The sequence below is a fragment of the Aythya marila genome (genome assembly GCF_965140915.1).
Source record: "Aythya marila genome assembly, chromosome: 1".
In the NCBI taxonomy this organism is placed as follows: Eukaryota; Metazoa; Chordata; class Aves; order Anseriformes; family Anatidae; genus Aythya; species Aythya marila.
The window spans coordinates 119,204,780-119,225,181 of record NC_139042.1 but is presented as its reverse complement, the minus strand read 5'-3'; the positions used below and the strand labels follow the sequence as shown (position 1 = coordinate 119,225,181).

The 20,402-nt window shown below is 52.7% G+C and overlaps 1 protein-coding gene across 5 annotated transcripts in view; it reads right to left on the bottom strand.

Annotated features, from left to right (window-relative positions):
- The window catches only part of BOC (BOC cell adhesion associated, oncogene regulated), a 40,149-nt gene extending 19,990 nt beyond the window's left edge, over positions 1-20,159 (bottom strand). For 4 of the 5 annotated variants that reach the window (XM_082773338.1, XM_082773341.1, XM_082773340.1 and 1 more), the window contains exon 1: positions 20,038-20,159. The gene's annotated coding sequence lies outside the window, so the exon portion shown is untranslated. Of the gene's footprint in view, positions 1-5,337; positions 5,488-20,037 lie in introns of all 5 variants that reach the window. The other variant, XM_082773339.1, reaches the window with a different exon arrangement.
- Between the last annotated feature and the right edge of the window lie 243 nt (positions 20,160-20,402).

The following is a 20,402-nucleotide window of genomic DNA, read 5'->3' as shown; positions in this document are numbered from 1 at the left end:
CTGGAAGCAGCAGCAGGGCGCGAAGAGCCCCAAAACCACCTCAGGCCCTTGAAAAGACCAAACTACCACAGCAAGGCAGCCAAGCCAAGCCAAGGAACCCCCCCCACCATGCCCTCGGCACTTAATTTCCCTCGTCCCCGTCCCCCCCCCCCGGCTCCGGCCTGAGTAAATTCAATCTGACAACCCTGCTAATTGGATAAACGCTGCTCCCCGCGCTCCTTGAAGGCCGCCCGCTTTTCTCTGCTGGTTTTCCGAGGGCGATTGTGGCTGTTCTTTAACACGAATTCCATCTGCTTTATTTCTCCTCTGCCCATTCACGGCCCCTCCTGCATATGTATGAGGGGCTGCACCTCCCCCCCCCCCCCCCCCGACCCCCTCCCACCCCTATTCCCTGCCCTCTCCCATTGCCCAGGACAATAACCCCCCAAATGCCCCCTTCTCCCACCCCGGCCCCTTTTTTTTTTTCCCCTTTAGATAAACACAGGCAGTGTCAAGTGTGAGGAGGAGGAGGGGGGGGGGAGGAATGGGGTTCAACTGCCAGTCAAGCCCCGGGCCCTCAATGAAGCCCGGAGGCCCATCCTAATCTGCTGCATGCTTGCCATATGGGAGCTGTGTTGCCCTGGGAAACACTAACAGGCAGAACGGAGCTTAATAGAGTCCATATTCATTGTAATGCAGTGAAATGGCTCGAGGGACTATTGCCCCTTGGGTCTGTTTTCATTCTTCTGCTCCCCCTCTTTCTTTTTTCCTCCCCCCCCCCTCCCTTCTCCCTTTTCCTCCCTCCCCTCCCCACCCCACACCCCCCTTTTTCCCTTTCTTCCTTTCAAAAGCCCCCCCCCCAGTCCCTGGAGAGCTCTAATCTGGAGAGGTTGGGGGCTCCCAGAAGGGATGGCCGGGGATGAGGACAGGGGGGCGAGGATGGGGGCTGCCCGGCCAGGCTCTCCCAGCGCCCCACAGACCCCCAGAGCCCCCGTCCCGGCCGGCGCTTCGAAGCGCGGCACAAGAAAAAAAAAAAAAAAAACAAGAAGGGTGCAGATGGAGCGTGCTGAGCGGGCTCTTCAGAGACAAAGTGCACCCAGGAAACAGATGTTGTTGCTGCAACAAGCCTGGCGGCTCGCTGGCTCCTTCTCCAACCCGCTACGGCGCGCCCAGAGCGCTCGCTGGGGCTGCCACGGGGTGCGCCTCCAGCTGAAAGCCTTAGCCCCACTTTGGGGTTGAGGCTTGGTCCTGTTTTGGGTCCAACCTGAGGAGCTATCGTGGTGTTAATCCAGCTCCTGGAGCAGCAGGGAAGGCCGGCTGATGTGGGGCTCTGCATTGCAGCTCTGTGGCGGAGGATGGAGCAGGAATTTCACAGCACACCCGCTGCCCCAGGTGTGCTGTGAAAACCACCATCCGTCCTACCAGCCTGGGAATGTACTGCACTGCATGCTTGTTGGTCAACCCCGGCACCCCAGCCTTGTGCAAATGACACTCGTTTTTATCATTCACGTCGCAATTCAAGCCAGAGCCCACTGTCAGTGCAGGCACAGCTGCAGACAGATGCTGCACAAAGCAGAGCAAAAACCACCCCACGCCCTAGAGACTTCAAACCACAGGCTAGGAGCACTACTCGCCTTAGGATGTTTGATGCAAGGGGTAACAAAAAACTTATCCATCCACGTCTTTTCCTACTTGGAGAGGCAGGGCCAAGCATGAAGCACTTGCCTCTGCTTTGGCGTGCCCTAAGAGGCCGGCCAGCATTTCACAGCTCTGCAGAGCTGCTGGTAGCACCGCACAGACCTCCTAACACATCAGGAGGGCTTCAGGGCTGCAAAGCACCCCCACGAGCCATTTCCACCAGGCCCTAGCCACTTGGTACCAACCTCGAGGTGGGAAGGATGCACAACCTGCCTGCCACGGAGCCCAAATTTCCCCCAGACACGAGTGGGGCATCAGGTCGCTGTCGTCCCCCCCCCCTCCGCCAAGAGCCGCGGGGAGCAGAGCGCCGGGAGGGCCGGGCAGCTCCCGCCGGGAGCCGTCATCGCGCCGCCACAGATGTGCCTGTGGCTAGTTTACACGAGTCAGGGCACCACCGCTTTTGTTTTTCCTTTCTCATCCTCTCCAAACAAAAAAACAAAACTCGAAGTCTTGAGGTTGAGGCTTTAATTGCCTCTTGGGTTAGGGAGAGGTCAGCGAGGAGACAGGCCCGGCGAGAAGCAGGGAAAATAACACGGGGGGAGAGCCCTGTGAGACACCAAAGGAAAGCGGGGAACAGAGGTGGCAGAAAGCTCGAATCAGGACAATTAAACAGCGACGAGGAAGTCAAGGGCTCACCTACACTTCGCTTAATTGTGGGATCTTCATCGCAGAGAGCAAACCCCTCTTGCCGAGAGCAGCCCTCTTTTCTTTACATGCTTAAGCATGAACCTACCTCCAAACTCCTTTTTTTTTTTTTTTTTTTTTAAAATAAAAATTCTTTGTCTAAGAACAATAGAAAAATCTTCACCGTGTCAAATTAGGAACAATAACAGAGTGAAAAAGCAAACAAACAAACAACCCTCCCCAAACCAGAAAAGCCCATAGAAAGTGCCAGCGACAAACTGTTAAGTTTTGCTTGGGGGCAGTGGCAATGGGGAAAGTTTCCTGATGGGGCAGAGAGAAGCCTTGGCTACTTTCCTAGCTTTTGAGCCTTTGTCCTGGGTGTATTTGGCAGCGAGGGCACCTACAACAGTTGCAGCATTAACAGTCAAAAAAAAACAACCAAGCCTATATGAAATACACGTCAGAAATACCTGCTAAAACAGCGCACTGAGATGATCGTATCAGAGGACTTGATCCTGCTGCCTCCAAACTCGGCGTGATCTTTGCCACAACTTCAATGGGAGCAGGCCCAGAAATTGCATTAACAAGTGCAAGGCTAGTTTAACACAGTTGACATCAAAATCCAGAAGAGCATACAAAAGAGACAGGACAAAGTGCTCGCCAGTAACGTCAATACAAAGTTTAATCCCCAGATGGCTGGCTTTAGAGGCATCCCCATCACCACCATAAAGAAAAACTGCCTTCTCGTTTGCACTCCTTTCAGCAACGACTTGTTGCTGGGATGCAAAAGAGCACAAGTCCATTTTTCCTGGCCTTTGAAGATCGTATTTAAGAGGGGTTTTACCTTTTTTTTTTTTTTTTTTTTTTAGAGGTTGGTAATGAATGGGAGTTTTTCCTCTCCATTGCTGTCACTCAAATGCTTCTCACCAGCAATCATCATTTTGGTTATGGGAGCAGGTCAAAAGCCTCTAGGACTCTCTGCTGGGACTGATTTCCCCAGGAAAACATGTCACTGCTCCAAAAAACACAAGAGGAAGCTCGAGGGCAGCAAAATAAAGGGACATTGATGAGCACCCACAGAAAACCCCCCGGCTGGTGCCCAGCACCTAGGTGGGGCACGGGCTCAGCACCCAGCTGTCACACTGCCCTGCATCCCGATGCTTTTTTTTTGTTGTTTAAGGTAATTTCTGCGCACCCTTCTGCCCCATTTATCATCCCAGTAATGAACACTTCTCCAAACGCTGCCGTGCTCGATGCGGACCCCCCACCAGCGCTTGCTGGGCAGCAGCACCCACGTGCCAGCTGCCAGCGCTGTGGCACGGTGCCGGTCCCTCGCCAGCTCCCTGCTCTCCATCCTCATCCTTTCACGCTCGTGTCCGCGCCGAGAGGGCCGGCACGTCCCCGGAGCCGGAGGCACCTCCCCGGCCCCTTCACACAATGAGCACCAGCAGCAATTCCAGCTGCAAAGTTTGCTTTCCTTGACACACAGTTTACTTTCTCCATTCCCCCACATCCCGCCCCTGCCACTTACCCCTCACTCCAAAAAGGCGCTCTCAAACAGGCTTAAGCTTTAAACAAATAAGGGTTTGGAAAGCAGCAGCCTGCTCCTGTTTCCCTCCCCACCGCCCCTGCTCTCTCCCCCCCCTGCCTCCACCTCGGAGCAAGGGCGCAAGCGGCGCTGGCAAGCGCCGTGCAGGCACAGAAAACAAACACGTGGAGCCGAGCCAGCTGTGAAGTTGGATTTGGCGCACGCTGCTCTGCTCGCGGGAGGAATAAAAGCACATGGGAGAAGGGGGAAGAGGAGGAAAGGGCAGAGTGAAAAGAGCTGGGGGAGCCCCAGCACCAAGGGAAGAGTGCGACGCATTAAAAACCCGGGCATGTACGTGAGGGTGCCACTCTCGTGCTCTGCGTGGATGCAGCTCTTGCACATTTCCTGAGCTATTCAGCACCGTGCTCATCCCCCCCTTCCCTATAGCGTGTTTTTGCACACGCTTGCCTCCCTGCCATGTATATTCTTGATGCAGCAGGAGAAAAACAAATACGCTTTTACCCCCCGGGGCTCGCTCAGCCCGAGGGTTTCCTATCCCTGCTGCAGGGGGTCGGCCCCCGGTGCTGGGATCACCGACCCAACTTCCCCAAAGCCTCAGCGGAGATTACGTGCCTCGAGGGCACGCATTCACCCTAATCCTCATCTCGCCAGCCTTTTTTTTTTTCCTTCCCCTCACCCCCCAACTGTCCCTTTCTGAAAGGGCTGCAGACAAAATATTCCTCCTCTTACACCCCAGCTCCCTGGGGACGTCTGCTGGGGCATTATTCGGCTCTCACCGGTATGATCCAGCCGTGGGAACGGCATTTGCAGGCTACCTACGGCCTCATGTCAACGCCAGAGCCACCCCAGCTTTCCTCCGTCTCTCTCCTCTCCCCGTCATCCCCAAGTGATGCTAAACAGGAGCCCGTGCACATTGCCTGGTTTGGGGTAGAGTCCAGCGATTCGACGTGGTTTGCCTGTGGTTTCCACCCAAAGCTGTAAGCCAGCCCTGGTTATTTTGGCAGGCCCATGGCTTGGAGGTGGTAAGGAAACCAGCAGCGGCCCAGCCTGGCCACTCGGCCCCCTGCAGCCAGATTTCCAGGGGTCTCATTACCTCCCCTGAAGCACAGCGAGGTCTTTCCCCTCCCCAGAACCGCCGCGAGCGCTTGTCCCTCAGCATCTCTCCAAACCACCGAGCTGACCACAAGACACGGTGCTTTGACATCGCCCCTCCTGCGAGCCATGTTAGGGATGTCTGGCCGCAGCCAAGGAATGCAACTTACCCTGGAGAAATCCCACAATTGCTTTTTTTCTCTCTGATTGGATTTTTGGGGTGCCAAAACGGCCGTGGATCACTGCAAATAAAGTCTTGCTTGAAACCGCGCAGCCCACTCCAATCGCTTTCTTTTGAGGGTTCACATTTTGGAAGACAAAGAGGGACAGCAACTCGGTCACGGAGGTTATGACTCCACATTTAACTTCATATTTTGGACAAAACATGGCCCTACCTTGTGCCTCAGCTTCCCGGGCTGAGGAAACAGGAATGGCAAACCCCAGGCGGTGCAAGCAGTACGTGCGTCAGGCTGCTTGGGATTCTCAGGTGCCAGACAGGTATGCGGTCTTATTATTTATCCTGCTTCCTGGTAGCCCCAGGATTTCTGGATTAGCAAAGTACAGATGTCAGCATCCTAGGGTTACAGCTTCATCAGCTGAACCAAGCAGGGAGGGGCAGGCTGATTACAACAAGGGGAAAGAAAAGAATTTGCACCACACACAAAATATTGCGGTTAAGGGAGACAACATCCAAGAGATTATTGACAACAGAGAACAGGATAATTCAGCAGGCCTCGTCAGACTAAACTTTCCGTAATCACAGACTCCGGGGAAAGTGTTTGTCAAGCAAACACTGCAGCGTTCAAACAACATTGAGCTACAAACATTCAGACAGCCGGCTGCCAAGAACTAAGCAAACAGGGAAGGAAGGAGCAGCAGCCGAGGCAACGTGCCACCGTGTGCCAGTGCCCCGTGGTCAGCTGTCGCAGCCCACCCGAGCCCATTGTGGAGCCAGGGGGCTGAGCTACAAGAGGAAGACCACCACTAGGTCAGCAGAACGAGAAGCAAGTCTCGCCTTCAAAATACTGTCAGAGAGCCAGGTAGGTGTGGGCAGAGCAGACTGAGGAGGCAAAGGAAACGTCTTTTAGTCGTGCAGTGGAGCATAGGAGGGAAACTTTGCTTCCCACTCACTCCAAAGCCTGCCCGTCGGTCAGTGCTCCCTATCCATGGTTCCACCCCGCCCCGACAGGTGAAACCCAATATCACAGATATTCATTAGCTCCAGATCAGGCCCCTCTTGGCATCCTAGAAAGAAGCACGCAGGACACAAGGCATGTTTCAAGGCCAGCACTGGGCACATTGCTCCTGGTGACCACTGCGCCCACAGCCTTGCTGCTGTAGCCACCCTGTGGCACATCTGGGACCATCTGAGCTACGTGCAAGAGACCAAAAATTCACACATTGCTGCCACAGCTGCTGGGGAGAGGAAGCTTATGGTCTCCAGACCAAAGTTACTGACACCTTCTTTGGAGATGAAGGTCGTGGCTATGTTCAAGAGGTTTGTGGGGGGATTAGGGAAGTTATTTTCCCCTTATCTGGATGAAAGGGGGTTATGAGAGATTGGAGGGCTAGAGAGACTGCTGGTCCCCATGAAGAAAGATCTTTCAGGTTTAGCAGCCACGAACTATCTGCCTGGGTGTATACTACGGGACATTTATGCATTTTGTATCATCAGGGTGTTTATGCCATTGGTCCAAGTCTCCACACCATCAAACTGCCCAACACCACAGTTTGAGCCCTAGGGTTTTTAATCAGGAGGAGCATGACCTCCTCTGGAGACCTGACATAAGTGCTGCAAGAAAACATCTTAATGAAAAGATCCCGTGGCTTTAACTTTCCCTTCCCTGTATTCTCACCCTCAGCTACTGGGCAACATCCCTGGGGCAATTAAATCAGCAGCCCACGTACCGTGGCGGTATTTGTGGCCCAAGGCAGTCGCCTGTACAGCAGAATGTGCCTGTGTAGGCTTCACACCCTGCCATGCCCTCCAATGCCCCCCTGGCAGGGCTCCTCTGGCCCCAGGTGCTGAAGGACGAGGTGTTTCCAAAGCGTCTTGCACATCGTGAGGCCCCCTGATGGGAACAGCTGAAGCAGAGTTCAGCAGCATCCCAAATCCCACCAGGTGCTTCTGGCAGGGCAGGAAACGGCACAGCGGTCCTGACTCCCCATGGAGAGAAAGCTGATTTTGTTTTCTGAACAGCAACCACACCATTTCTGGACCCTTGTTGATAAACAAACGCAGATTTCTCATCCACTCTCTGTTTTCCAGCAGTAAGAACCTGGGGCTGCCGTCAGTCCTCAGTCACAAGAGCAAACTTTGGCTTGGGACTGTTCAGGTCACCTGGGCTACACAGCAAAAAGCAGCCAACATTTTAGGACTACAACTTTGGAGCTTCCCTGTGTGACAGAAGTGGAATGACAAAGGGTTAAAGCTGGTATAACCTCAAAACCGCTCTTTGCTTTCCAAAGCAAGAACATCTTTGGCAGGGTCCCCATCTGGGAAATGACATCCCTCCCTCCCCTCGCTTCCCCCTCTTCTCCCCCTGAACTCAGAACAAAGCATTGCACTGCCCAACATGTTCCTCGACTGGTTTCATCTTGGTCCAAATGCTTCTCGCGTTTTAACTCCTGCCAAAAAGAAATGCATTAAAAAATAATATAAAAAAAGGCATGTGTGGGGCAGGGGGAGAGGAAGCAGAGAGAGTAGAGGGAAGTCATTAAAACTGAATCTTGATTAGCTACCAGTGGTGGAGAAAGGAAACAGAGGGGAGAGGTTTTTCCCTTGTGATATGTCGTGTCATCTTGGGGCCAAAACCAACGGGCCCAGAGGAGACAAGACTTTTCCATGCAACCCTCCACCTAGGCCCAAACCTAACTTGCTTTGCCTGTCCAGACCGTCACCAGAAGCACCTTCTTCCTCAAAATGTTTTCATGTTTTCCTGCCTACCACTGGATACGTTTTTCACCTCTCCCATAGCTGCAGCTCTCCTGGATGGCAGAAAGGGGCACCCAGGGCTGGTGGAGACCAAATGCTCCTATCTTGTGCTGGTCCCTGGGCCACACTCTGAATATTTTACCCCCAAAAGGTTTTGCCACAAGGCCAAACCACCCCCTGAGACCTCATGGGAAGAAGGTTGGAGGACGCAGCCCAGCCAGCTGGCCTGTTTGGTGGCCTCTCTGCCTTCAGCGCCAAACACGAAGGCCTGGCCTCAGCAAAGCCACCGGGAGTCCTAGAGGAAGAGGGTTGTGTGTACTTTGAAGGTCAGCTGGATGGGCCAAAAGATGAGCCCCAGACGGCTTCAGGCTCCCAAACAGACACCCTCCAGCCAAAAACACAACAATCACATCAGTTAAAGAAGCGTTTAAGGAGAGGGGGAAAAAAAATCACCACAGAAAACGCAAGCCAGTTTGGACAGCCTGCGGATCCTGAAGCCGGGGATGCGCGGAGGATGTTTTTTTGTTCCCTCACTACAAAAGCCCTCGGCTTCCCCTCCTCCTCCTCATTCCCGCATTTCCCCACTGGGGCTGTCAGAGACAGTTCAAGGCTCCTCAGCAGCCCGGGCAAAGCCAGCCCTGGCTGCCCCTGGAGCAGGGCCAGAGGGCGATCCCCCAGAGCCCCAGGCTGGCGCTGGAGGCTGCCGGGCCCTGCCGTGGTCAACACGTCAGGAGGGGGAGAGATTGACTCCTTTTCTTTAAGTATCTCGTTACTGGTATATTTTTAAACACAGCTGGTTGCAAATTTTTATTTTTTTTTTTTTCAGCAAAGCCATAAATAAATAAATACTTTAAGGAAACTTCCTGTGATCCGAGAACTTCACCTACTGCTCTAGCCTTTTGCAAGTGGCATTCCCTCTCTGGTATGTGTAAGCTCCGCTTGCTGACGCTTCCCCTCCCATAAGGACCAAATCCACTGAACCATGGATAAAGTTTCAGGATTTCATTGCCTGCATTGTTTCGGATTTTAACAGCCGAGCACCCTCCTGACCAGCGTGCCGGTCTCGTTCTTGTCCCACCTGATGGCCTTCTATTTGTCTTGCAAAAGGTGGTGCCTTCTCTCAGGACCCAAAGATATCCCCCAGTCCTGTCTGCAAAACACTTCTCCCATTCCTTGTGAGGGTACCGCCCAGCACCCTGACCTGTCTTCCTCATACCAGATCATCCCATCCCTCATCAGCTCTCACTCCTCCATCCTTGTCAACTTCTTTTAGCAAGTAATCTGTTTCTACAGCTGTAAAAAAAAATAAATATTCAAAACCACCACCTGTCGTGACGTCCTACGTAAAATAGTAAGGATTACAACAACACCCACCACCTTCTATTAGCGATCTACTAAGGAAAGCAAACAGCCACCCACTTGAGAAGAAGTCTGACAGGGGAAGCAGCATTTCTCCCCCAGCCCTTCCCCTGTCCGCCAGACAAAGCCTGTTCAGCAGCGTCTGTGCAAGACTTGGCTGTTACGTAAATAGCAAATCATGTCTTGGAGCCAGCTGAGGAAAAAAAGGCCCCCAGCCCGAGGCCCTGCACACAGAGCAATGGAAGTGCTTGCCCCCAAAAGGATGGCTTTCCACAGCGCTTCTCGTTTGAGCAGGATGGAGCCCATTAAACCCAGAGAAAGATGGCTCGGAGCTCCAGGCCTCCTCACCCCAACGCTCAGCCACTTCTCCTAGCCCAAAAAAGGAAACAAATCCACGACCAAATTGCTTCCAATATTTTTTTTTTTCCAAGCTATTGTTATGTGACTGCATTTGGAAGTAAGAGAGAAAAAACAAATGCATGACTGTGGTCAATGTCTGTGCTAGAATAGGGGAAGAAAAAAAAAAATAGACCAAAAAACCAATGACCCAATCCTTGCTTTATGTGCTTAGTCACTTTTGGAGAGGACTGTACCCAGGGAGGAGACCGGGCAGAAGCAGTGACACACCATAACCAGCCACCAGGCCCTGGGGGGCTGGCAATGGGAGATGCAGAGCAGGCAGGAATCTAGCATCCATTTCTTAATGTACGCCGATGAGCACAAGAAATTCTTGAAAGATGCGGCCTCTGGTATTTGCTCAGTTGTCTATTAGGGAAAAAGAAACAAAACTCTTTGGGTCTTCCAAAGATCCTCACGTTACCTGTCCAGTAAAGGAAAATAGGGAACATTCGAGTCTCTTATTTTACAGATGTTCTTTTAAGACAACAGCATTAGGTACTCTACAAAACTGCAATAAAAAGACATCCTCTGCCTCAAAGAATGCCTCTCTAATTGCTTACAGAGCCTGTCAACGCCTTCTTTGAGAAGGGAAGTCTGTGACTGTCCCATAGCACCAAATACCCCTAGAAAAAACTTTCACTGTTCCGTGCAAAGTCATCTGTAGACCAGCTCAGTACCTACCCCAACACCATCCCCTCCAAAGTACACTATATACCGTCACTTGCTACAGACCACACAGGCAATGTGAGAATTGAGAAGGAAGAAAGACTTTTTCCTCACTCTTTAGCAACTGGGCAAACTCGTCCATACAAGGGAAATCCAATCTCAGACGTATCAGTATGGAAAACATTGATCATTTGTTAACTTGCAAAATGCCATAAACTCTTTTAGGATGAGAAGTACCCCTCAGTTTTGAGGAAGTGCTGCTCCACGATTTCAAGTCCTGTTGGGCATCTGCCATGCCCTGTTCTGGGATGGATAAAGCAAACCACTCTCAGGTAGTCACATCTACAACACGCTTCAGGATTTAAGTCTCTCATGAAAGAGATAAGCTATCTAAACATGAAGTGTAACAACGGGACAAAAAGCAGCTTCCAGAACTCCCTCTACAAGCCTAATAGGGAAAGGATGATAATTTCCCTCTGTGCTTCTCGCCAGCTGAAGTCTGTCTGTTTTCCAGCCCCCCCTGCCCTGCCGATAACAAACATCTGGTAGGGGCGTCCTCCCTCGTGCAAGAGGGGAACAGACCCCTCGCAGCCTCTGGGGCTCTGTACCTCAGCAAAGCCCCTGGGGAGCCCCTGCTATAAAAGCCACAGAGAAACCTCTGCCAGCTTTCTCTATTGACTACAGAAGTGTTACATGGAAAACGATTTATTTATTTATTTATTTATTTATTTTACAGCCCCCAATAAGGGCCTCAGTAGTTAAGGAGACCTTCAGGAACAGCACGCGAGGAGTCTGTGGTGGAGGCGATCCCTCGAAGGCCACCCCAGGCGTGACTTTCCAATGCTCTCTATTTTAGGATCTGCCTTCCTATCCCTTATCTACCAGCAGCTTTTACTTATCGACTGCTTCAGCAGAAAGCCCTGGAGGCTCCAGGCTGCAGGCTCCCTGCCAAGGCTGCCTTGCTATGGCTCAGAGATGTCCTGCTGAGGCCTCCTGGCCTGCCACATGCCGTGTCTGCCAGCCTTGCTGAGCCTCTCCTCCGGCCACCTGAAGGGAGCTGGGTCCACACAAACACCTCCAGGCCCAGCGTCGGGAGATCTGAAATGCTGATAAGTTCACCTCTGGACCCCTGGGCCCCAATCTGCGGGTAATGAGGGGAAGGAGGGAAGCGGAGCCATGGCTCCCCTTTCCAGGGAGGCTGGTCTGTCTCCAAGAGCGGCCTCTGGGGAGGCTGCAGCCTTGCCTGCCTGGGCAAGGGCTCCCCAAACCCGCTCCGACACGCCAGCGACCTGCGCTCGCCTCGGGTCGCGCTCCAGCAGCGCGGAGGCACCGCCAGCGGTGCCTTATCAGCCCTCCCCAGAACAAGTAAGGACAGGGGCGCTCGGGATATGGCCCAACAAGCCTTGCTCGGCCCCAACACAGGGACCTCAGGCAGAAGAGGGTGAATTGAAGCCAGGAAATTGGGAAGGAGGGAGGCATGAGGGCCCAGCAGCAGCCCCCACATCCTTTAGGAGGCAGCACGTGCTTGGGGAACGGGCGCGCGTTCGCAGGACCCACTGTAATCCCAGTATCATTTCCCATTGCCAAGTCCGAGAAGAAAGCAGAACTGAGAGGGATGCGTATGCTGGGAAGAAGAGAGATGTTATTTTCACTAAGCATGAGGAGAGATGGGTGGCACAACCCTTCTTTTTTTTTTTTTTTTTTTTTTTTTGATATCTTCCCCACCCCACAGCATCCTGGGCTACCTGCACCAAGCAGGAGCTGAACATCCAGACACCCAGCATGTCCCCAGCCCAATGTTCAACGTGGTCGGGAGCTCTCAGGAAGAGCAGCTCTTTTATTCCTCATCCCTCCTCCTGCACCTCCCTGCAACACACGGTATTTATGTGCTGACTGCAGATTAGCAAGCAGCGCGTCCTCTTGCATCTGGGCTGCAGCATGTGGGCTTGGCCTTGGCAGTGTCTGCTAGAGCTCATCCTTGGCTCGTGTGCTAAAATTAAGTGCCTCCAGAGCAGGAGGAGCACGGTCCCAGACCCCTGGAGAAAGAAGGCACGCGGTATTTATGCAGCGAGACCGTTTTGCTCGCAGCACGCACTTTCATTACGCTGGCTCCCCGCTCTCCCAGCTATCCTTCAAAGCACCACACCACAACCAAAAACCAGCTGACAGGAGAGAACCGAAGTCATTCCCTTCCCCTCAGCCACCAAGTCCTGCTGGGGCAAGACACTACCAACAACACCTGCGGTGCCAGGAGCCCCAGCTGGACAACCACTCACTGGAGCCACCATCCTTCGTTGACTGATGCAAGGGCTAATGAAGATGAAACTCTGCTATGGACAACTCTCAGCTGAAGAGAGCTCTGAGGCAAAATATCCCCAGTGATGCTCTTCTGAAGAGCAGGGCAAGGTGGAGGATGCAGCACAGGGCTGGGTATCAGGCAACAGTGTCCATAGTAAGCTCCAGCCCCAACGTGCCGAGTGATCTCAAGGCACACAAGTCCTTCTTCATCCTTTATTTTCATCTCTGGTCCTGCTTTTGTCTTGCTGTTTCAACAGCATCTAACGTGGCTGGGTCCCCGTCTCAGTTAAACCTTGTAGACACTACTACAATACAAATAATAATTTAGGTTTTGGAATACAGTGGTGGCGTGGCAGACCTTCCTCAGGCCTTTGCCCAGGGAGCCAGTGTTAAGAAACCTCTACTTATCTTCAATGCTTTGGCTACGCACAAACTGGGTTACGCTCAGATTTTTGTGGCTGCTGAAATCCGTGCTTGTTTGCTTGGTCACTCGTTTGGGAAATTTTTGGGAAGGTGGTTCTTTGAAGTGGCTCGGATGTTAGGGGTGTCCAAAGTTATCCCAGGGGAGGCAGATTAGAGGGCAGAGAGCAGGCGAGGTGGTCAGGCATCAATGATAAACATGGACTTGCCACTTTGCTCTTGACATTGTCCACTTTGTGCTTCTTCTCCCTCCACCCCAAATCTGCAGCCAGGCAATCATGAGGAAAACCCTACCACTGTACAAACAGCATGTATGTTCCTGCTTAACCTAGTGTGTTAACACAAATAGTTGACCCTTGCTTGCACAAAAGCCAGCAGACTCCATGAGGCAGTCAGCAGGGTCCCACAGCTTGTACTGTGTGTTTGTGGAGCCCACGGGCTGCACGGTCACCGAGCATGGCTGACCACCAACCTGAGACCTTCTCCCTCTCTGCTGGCTGGGCAGAAGTCTCCAACAGGACCTGGAGCTCAGGTGCCAAGGCACTAAGCTACTCGTGCAATGTTCACCACTGCTGAGGTGGTGCAAGAGGGGCAAGGTCCTCCAGAGCAAGTCAGCCTTGCGCTGCCTCACACTCTTCCTCTACACCATTAGGTCAAGTGCTCAGGCACAGGTTGGCACACGAGATCTACTCCTCGCCTCCTCTGAAGCAAAGATCTCTCTTCTTAAGGCCAGCTCCAGCTTTGGATGTGTCCCTGGTGATGATGGACACATCTAGAGCAGCTTCATGCCTCTCTTAGGAGCCCTCTGTGCTCCGTCTTCTCACAGCCCTGACTCACCCCACAAGCATCAGGCTCCAGAGGTGCCCAAGAGCTACACGCCAGATGTCCAGTTTGGCCAGCTGAGGGGTAAGGAAGTCCCCACGGGGATGCAAAGGCTGGCAGATACTCTCCACCGTGCCATTAAGTCACGCCAGGTGCTCCTGAAAAATCCCACCCAGCGCGTTTCTGAAAACATCTCCGGACACCGTGACTCGAAGCCACCCCTTCAACCTGACAGTGCTTGGGTTTGTTCAACAAGCAGCTTTCGGTGAGGGGGGAAAAACAACAAATAAATCACATTCACCATCAGCTTAGATTCAGGGGGGCCAAAGGAATCGCTCAGGCACAGCAGCGGGCTCTGAAGAAGCGGGGCCAGCTCGTCCCTTTTACCACCCACGGCCAAGAAACGTGCAAGCAAGCACCACCTTCCTGCCCCAGAGGGGACTGCCATCCAGCAGAGGGCTGGAGCCACAAGAAGGCTCCACGTCAGCTACAGCCCAGGGAGCAACTTGGGACAGAAGGCGCTAGCTGAAGTAAATTATTATTCAGCATCCAGAACGCCATTGGCTTCCAAATAATTGTCTATTTGTGTGCGTGCATGCACAAGAATCCTCGTTCCGTGGTCTCTGCCAGCATATTCCCAGTACTGCCACTCTCCGGGGACAAGGCCCATACTTGTATTCAATCTTGGTGTTGGATCTCGAACACTAAACTTTCAGATTTTGTTTTAAAAAACATTTTCTCTGGCAACCGGGCTGTTAATGGATTTGATGTTTTTGCTCTTGCCTCCTACCTACCTTTAAAAGCTTGGCACCAGAGGGCTTCTTTGAAGATAAGGCCAAATTTGCAATTTAAGGGGTGGAACTTCATAAAGCTAGACACGGAGGGATGGAGAGGAGGAGGGAAAAAAAAACAAAAAAAAAACAGGAGCCACTTTGCTTGTCGAGATACACACTGTACAGTAGTACATAAGACTACAATGGCCTCTCTGTACCACCGCTGGCTGCAGCCATAAATTTGCTGCAGCTGCAGGGCTGCTACCTACGCTAGGCTCCCCACGGGTCCTGCTCAGCGAGCGGCTCCTCTCCAGCCGGACAGCCAGCCTGCCCCCAGAGCAAAACCAGAGCCCACATCCACCCCGCACGCACGGGTGGACGTCCCCTGAGGCGACCGCAGCAGCCGAAACCCACGGCGGTCCTAATCCGAGAGGGTTTTTGTGGCAGCCAGCAAAGCCACGGCCTCTGTGGATCTCCAGCAGCCCTACCCTCGGCACCACAAGGAGGCAGGGAAGCGCCGCTCTCAGGTTGTGCAGGTGGAGAACTGAGGAAACTTGCCCTAAGCCGGGGGGGAATCGGGATGCAAAGAACCAAAGCCAGCTCTCCTGCCCTAAAAGGCTGGCATCACTGAGCCGGGTAGCTGCTCTTCCTCAAAGTAGCACAATAAGTGAGAGTGACATTACCAAAGGAAGCTGCTTTTTGCATATAAATGGTATATTTCAGGCCAGTGCACCCACATTTGAGGTTTATTTCTCAAACACTACCTCAGTAGGTTTGCTTCTGCACAAGCTTTCTTTACCACACCAAGCCCAACATTGAGCTCTGCCTCACCTGTCCTCTGTTAATTAGGCAATAAAACAAAAAGCAACCTCCCTGTGATACCTGAAAGCTGCCAACGCAACTCTGACAGGGACCTTCACACCCTTTTTCTCTCCACTTTTAGGATTTAAGGGGCAGAAGAGCCTGATGCACAGCCTTTAGACACAGAAGCTTGTTCAGACTCGCTGGCATGGCAGGCAGCAAACCCATCCTTGCACTTGGCAGGGCTGTGGGGCCACAGCTCTGCACAAGTGCAGGACTGGCTGGCTAATCCCTTTTCCATCCAGCGCAGACCTTGCAGAGCAAAAATGGCATTGCCATCACGGGGCTCGGGGTGAAAGACTCGCTCCCTCTGCCAGGAGCAGGAGCTCACAGAAGGTGCCCGCTTTCCAGGCCACCATCTGGCTCTCACAGACACACACCACGGCCCCAAACCTCTTGTGATCCCCACGGCAGCGGGTTTTCATAGCAGCAACACGCTGCTGCGTGGTTTGGACGATGCCCAGCCAGCCTCCGACCCGCTGCACGGGCACAAGGTGCAGTCGCCAGCCCCACGTCTGAGGGGAGCTCGGGGAAAGTTTTGGCCACGGGGCTGCAGCATCCTCGGAGCAGCCGAGCTGAAAGGGAGGGTAAAATTTGGCTCTCACCTCTGCGCTGGCACGCTGCCCACAAAGAGGGCGAAGAAGCTCGAGCACGTCCCACACGCTCCCCGAAGCACATTTTCCTCCATCAGTCCCGGCAGAGCCAAAATAAATTGGCACTGGCTCCTGCTCGAGCCCTCCTGTAATGCACAAGAGCAGCCCGAGAGCCCCTCTCAGCCACTGAGCCTCCTCTGTGCCAGGTGCTCTGCTAACAACTCCATCAGGCACAGCTGAGCCCCTCAGCCTGCTCGTCCTCTTGCAGGGAAGAAAAGGGGCCCTTTTAATAAAAGGAGCATGCAGGCTCCTCAGGGCAGGGATCTGTCGTTCCCTGTTTACGTACAAAACCCTGCACTGCCCGCGGCAGCTTCAGCACCGCAGGCTTTTCCCCTACAACAAACAACTCTCCGAGCTCCTCCGCTTCCACCGTGCTCCAGCCCCTTTTGTCTCTGCTGTGCTGCTGGAGCCCACCCCACGCTCCTGTGGAGAGCAGATTTGAAGGAGCCTTGCGCGCAAATGTGCGTGCAAAGCAAATTCTGGAGGCTTCCCGTCCTGCGAGCGCTGCGCTCAGCCAAGGGAGCAGCGGGAACAATGCCGTGGGATTCAGGGCCAAGAAGGACTGAACCAGGCACCAGGAAATCAGGAAAGATGTTTGCGATGCATTTGGTCGAACAGTTGCTCAAAAATACATTTAGGAGAAAAAAAAATAAAAAATGGAAGCCGGTCTTCACTGGGACCTGCAATCCCTTTATTCATTACCCTGCAAATTGTCCTTGTGGCCTAGGAGCTGGAATACTTAACAACCTTTTAAGCTGAGCCTTGACCACAGGAGCACCAAAGTACACAGCAGCAGGTTTTTCCCTCAGGATGTTTTCAGTCTAACCAGAAACAGGAAGTCTCTGAAGGTTTTGCAAGAGAGCTTCTGCGTTGTGGGATACCCCATCCCAGCAGCAGACTTTGCAGGGCAGAGCTCCTAGGCTGGGAGGCTATGGTTTAAACCAAGAGGTTTGCAATCCCTGGTCCACAAGACGCAAGCAGTAACACATCAAAATACCCTTGCACGTCAAAGAAGTCCAGGGGAATTGCTCCTCATACATCTGAGGCACACAGTTTCAGGCACTAAAATGACCAGCTGACCATTATTTATTGCCCAAGAAACTTGTGTTAACCCAGAGTTACTCTGGCCTACTGCTGCTGGGACTTTTTGAGGGCTGAGTGATTGAGACTTACCAACCTGGTAGGTAAGGGGCCCTTTGGGAGATGGCCTGTCTCCACCTGCACACAGGGAAAGATTTTGGAGGTGCAGAGGAGCATGGCCAAGCTCGTGTCCCCTGGTGTGTCTGAGCTCTGCCCTGAGACACAAGGGACACTGCTCTTGATGGCAATTTGGGTGGCAACTCACCCCACCTGCACAGGGTTCAGCCCCATTTCCTGCAGGGGGAAACTGAGGCACGGGGCTATGAGGAAAATTGTTTAAGCTCATGCAACGCATGTGCATTGGTCACAGTCCTGACAGCTCAACATCCAAACCTCTGTGTCCACCTGAAGGTTGTCTCTCCTCCCCTGTCGCTCATACCTTGCCTGGTATTTTAGTCAAGCATGGTCAGCCAGTAAGGAAGGAGAGAAACAGTAAAATATCAGGTCTGCTCTAAACAGATTAGCTTTCTTAACTGAGGGAAGGAAGTGTCCCCTCAGCATCTCTGGGGGGAGTGGGGACAGAGCAGGCTGCTCGCTTCCCAACCCCACCTGCACTGGGCAATAATTCACCTGTCCTCGAAAAGAGCAAAACTCCAAACTGAGAGTCTCACACCCAACTGGCTGGGAAGGCCTCTGCAAACACCGGGCACCCAGCTTCACTTTGCAGTGGTGAAGAGCCTCTCGTCCTGTACTTACTGGGAATATCCTGTCATTACATGATACAAAAAAGCTATATTTTCCAGACCACAGGGCTACAGAGCATCCATAAGACTCACATGCCAGTTTGTAGTGCATATATTCACCTGTAAAAGTTCTCCTTTGCACCAAGCAGAGAAGAAATGTTTGTGGTGTCAGCTGTTTGTGCTGGGATATCTCTCAAAGAAAGGTGTCATGGGTGTGCATGTATGTATGAGAGAGAGGAGAAACTGAACTTACTTTCCAAATCTCCACGGGACCCTTGTGCACTCTTCAGATGAACCTGCCTCATTTTCCCCAGCAGGGAGGACTGCTCTCTACCTGACTCCAACCCTCACAGCAAACACCTCTTGTCTGTGTTGTAGTGTGGGATGAGCCTCTGTAATTGTAGCTGGGAGGGGGTGGGAGGGTTTAAAAAAGTACATAGAACAAAACTCCATTTATTTCTTGTCAGAGAATATCACTCACTCAGCAGGGAGCTCACAGCTCTCCCTAATTGTCCTATTTACTTTAGAAGGTCCCAAGATGACTCCCATTAGCGAGGGAAGTTATTTCACCTTCATTTCTTTAGGTCACTTAAATAAACAGAACAAATCTTCATTGCAAACCCGTGAAATGTTTCTGCTGAAGTCCTTGCCAGAGCCATAAACCTCAATATCCAACCCACTGAAAAAACCACGTGCATGTATGTATTTATGCATATATATGTAGGAGCCCTCCTTCAAACGTAGGCACACTGAGGCAGTTCAAAACAAGAAAACAAAGTTAAAGCCCTACTCGCAAAAGCACCCACATTCTTCTAATATTTTCCACGATAGTTTTTTAGCCCATGGGAAAATAAACTTTAATGGCAGATTGCGAATTAACGTACCCAAAAGATACCGTGGTAGGGATATAGAAATTAGAACTGGACACCAAGGAAATCAAACAATTTAAGACATGCCTGGAATTACGGGCGGGCACACAGTGTGTGTGGAAGCCTGTTATCCCACTTGCATAATGCTGCAGAGAGGTCAAGAGAGTTTCTTTAAAACAAACAAGGACAAAAAAAAACTTTAATAGACCTGAACTGTCTTTCCCACAATGCCAGTGAAATCACACTCAGGGTGCCAGAATTAGCCGAGGAAGCGCTCAAAGACAGCAGATTTCTATTAAATACCTTTTGCCAGCTGGAGGTATTGGGAAAAGCCCCTTGTTACTTTTCAAAGTAATGATTAGCATATGCAGAGCACTGGGAAAAGTCTCATTTGGACACGGCTACAAATGCTGCATCCCGCTTTGTCCCCAGCACATTTGCGATTTGCAGCCACCACCGAGACCTGCCAAAGCTCCAGCACCAGCAGCAAGGCACACACGCACGACTCCTCCAGCATCCCGCCGCAGAGCAGAAAGTCACTTCCCCCAACCCAAATCGCGCCTCGTCCTTGCACCAGCGATAAAAATCTACCGTTGCACAAGAGAAGGACTGAAATTTTGCTCACAGATTACCCACCCACGCTCGTCTTTGCAGGAGCAAAGCCCCTTCACACAGCACAAACCAAAGTGTATTTGGTTGTGTTTGCAGGGGCCGCGACTTGCCTGCAAACTCCCATCTGCTTTTGACAAGAGCTGGAGCAACAGGAGACGAAAACATTTTCTTTTTTTTTTTTTTTGCACAGCTCTTTTCCTTCTCCCTCTCTCCACCGCACTCCTCGGCCAGCCGGTGGCGAGGACAGGGAGATGTCGTGGACCAAGCCTTAGGGGAAGTTTTAAGCAAAGCGCCGGAGCACCGCGGCGTGGATGTGCTCCGGGCCCTCCATTAACGCCGCCTGGCCGAGGAGGAAGGGCTGGGGGAGGCTGACCCGCTCCCCAAATCCCACCTGCCCCAGCACAAACCCAAACCCCACACAGGCTGGGGCCGGCGGGACATCGCTCTTCTCTTGTCACCTCCTTGGCGCGCCCGCTGACCCCTTCCCGGCATCCCGACGGCAACTTCCCCAACTCCGGCACAAAGCCGGGGGGCTGAGGAGGGGGAAAGCCCCTCGCCCCTTTGGCTGGACGCCCCCCTGGCCCGCTCCCCTCCGCTTCACTCACCGGGGGCTCCGGCCCAGCAGGCGGGGGGAACGCGACCGTGCCCGAAATTGAGCGAAGCAACAAAGAGGCTTAACTCCAGGAGCTGGCAACTTCCAGGCCGGATCTGCGGGGAATTCAGCACACACACACAGAGAAAAGAAAAATAGTAATAATAAAAAGAGGAAAAAAAAAAAAGAGAGAGAGAGAGAAAGGAAAAAAAGCCTGTTTTTGGGGGAAAAAGGGAGGGGAAGGTGGGGGCCCTTGACTTGGGGGTTGCCGGCGGTGTTTTGCGGCTGGTTATATGCGGAGCTGAGGCACGGCGGGGAGAGCAGCGCGGGTGGAGGAGGAGGAGGAGGAGGAGAAGGAGGAGGAGGAGGAGGAGGAGG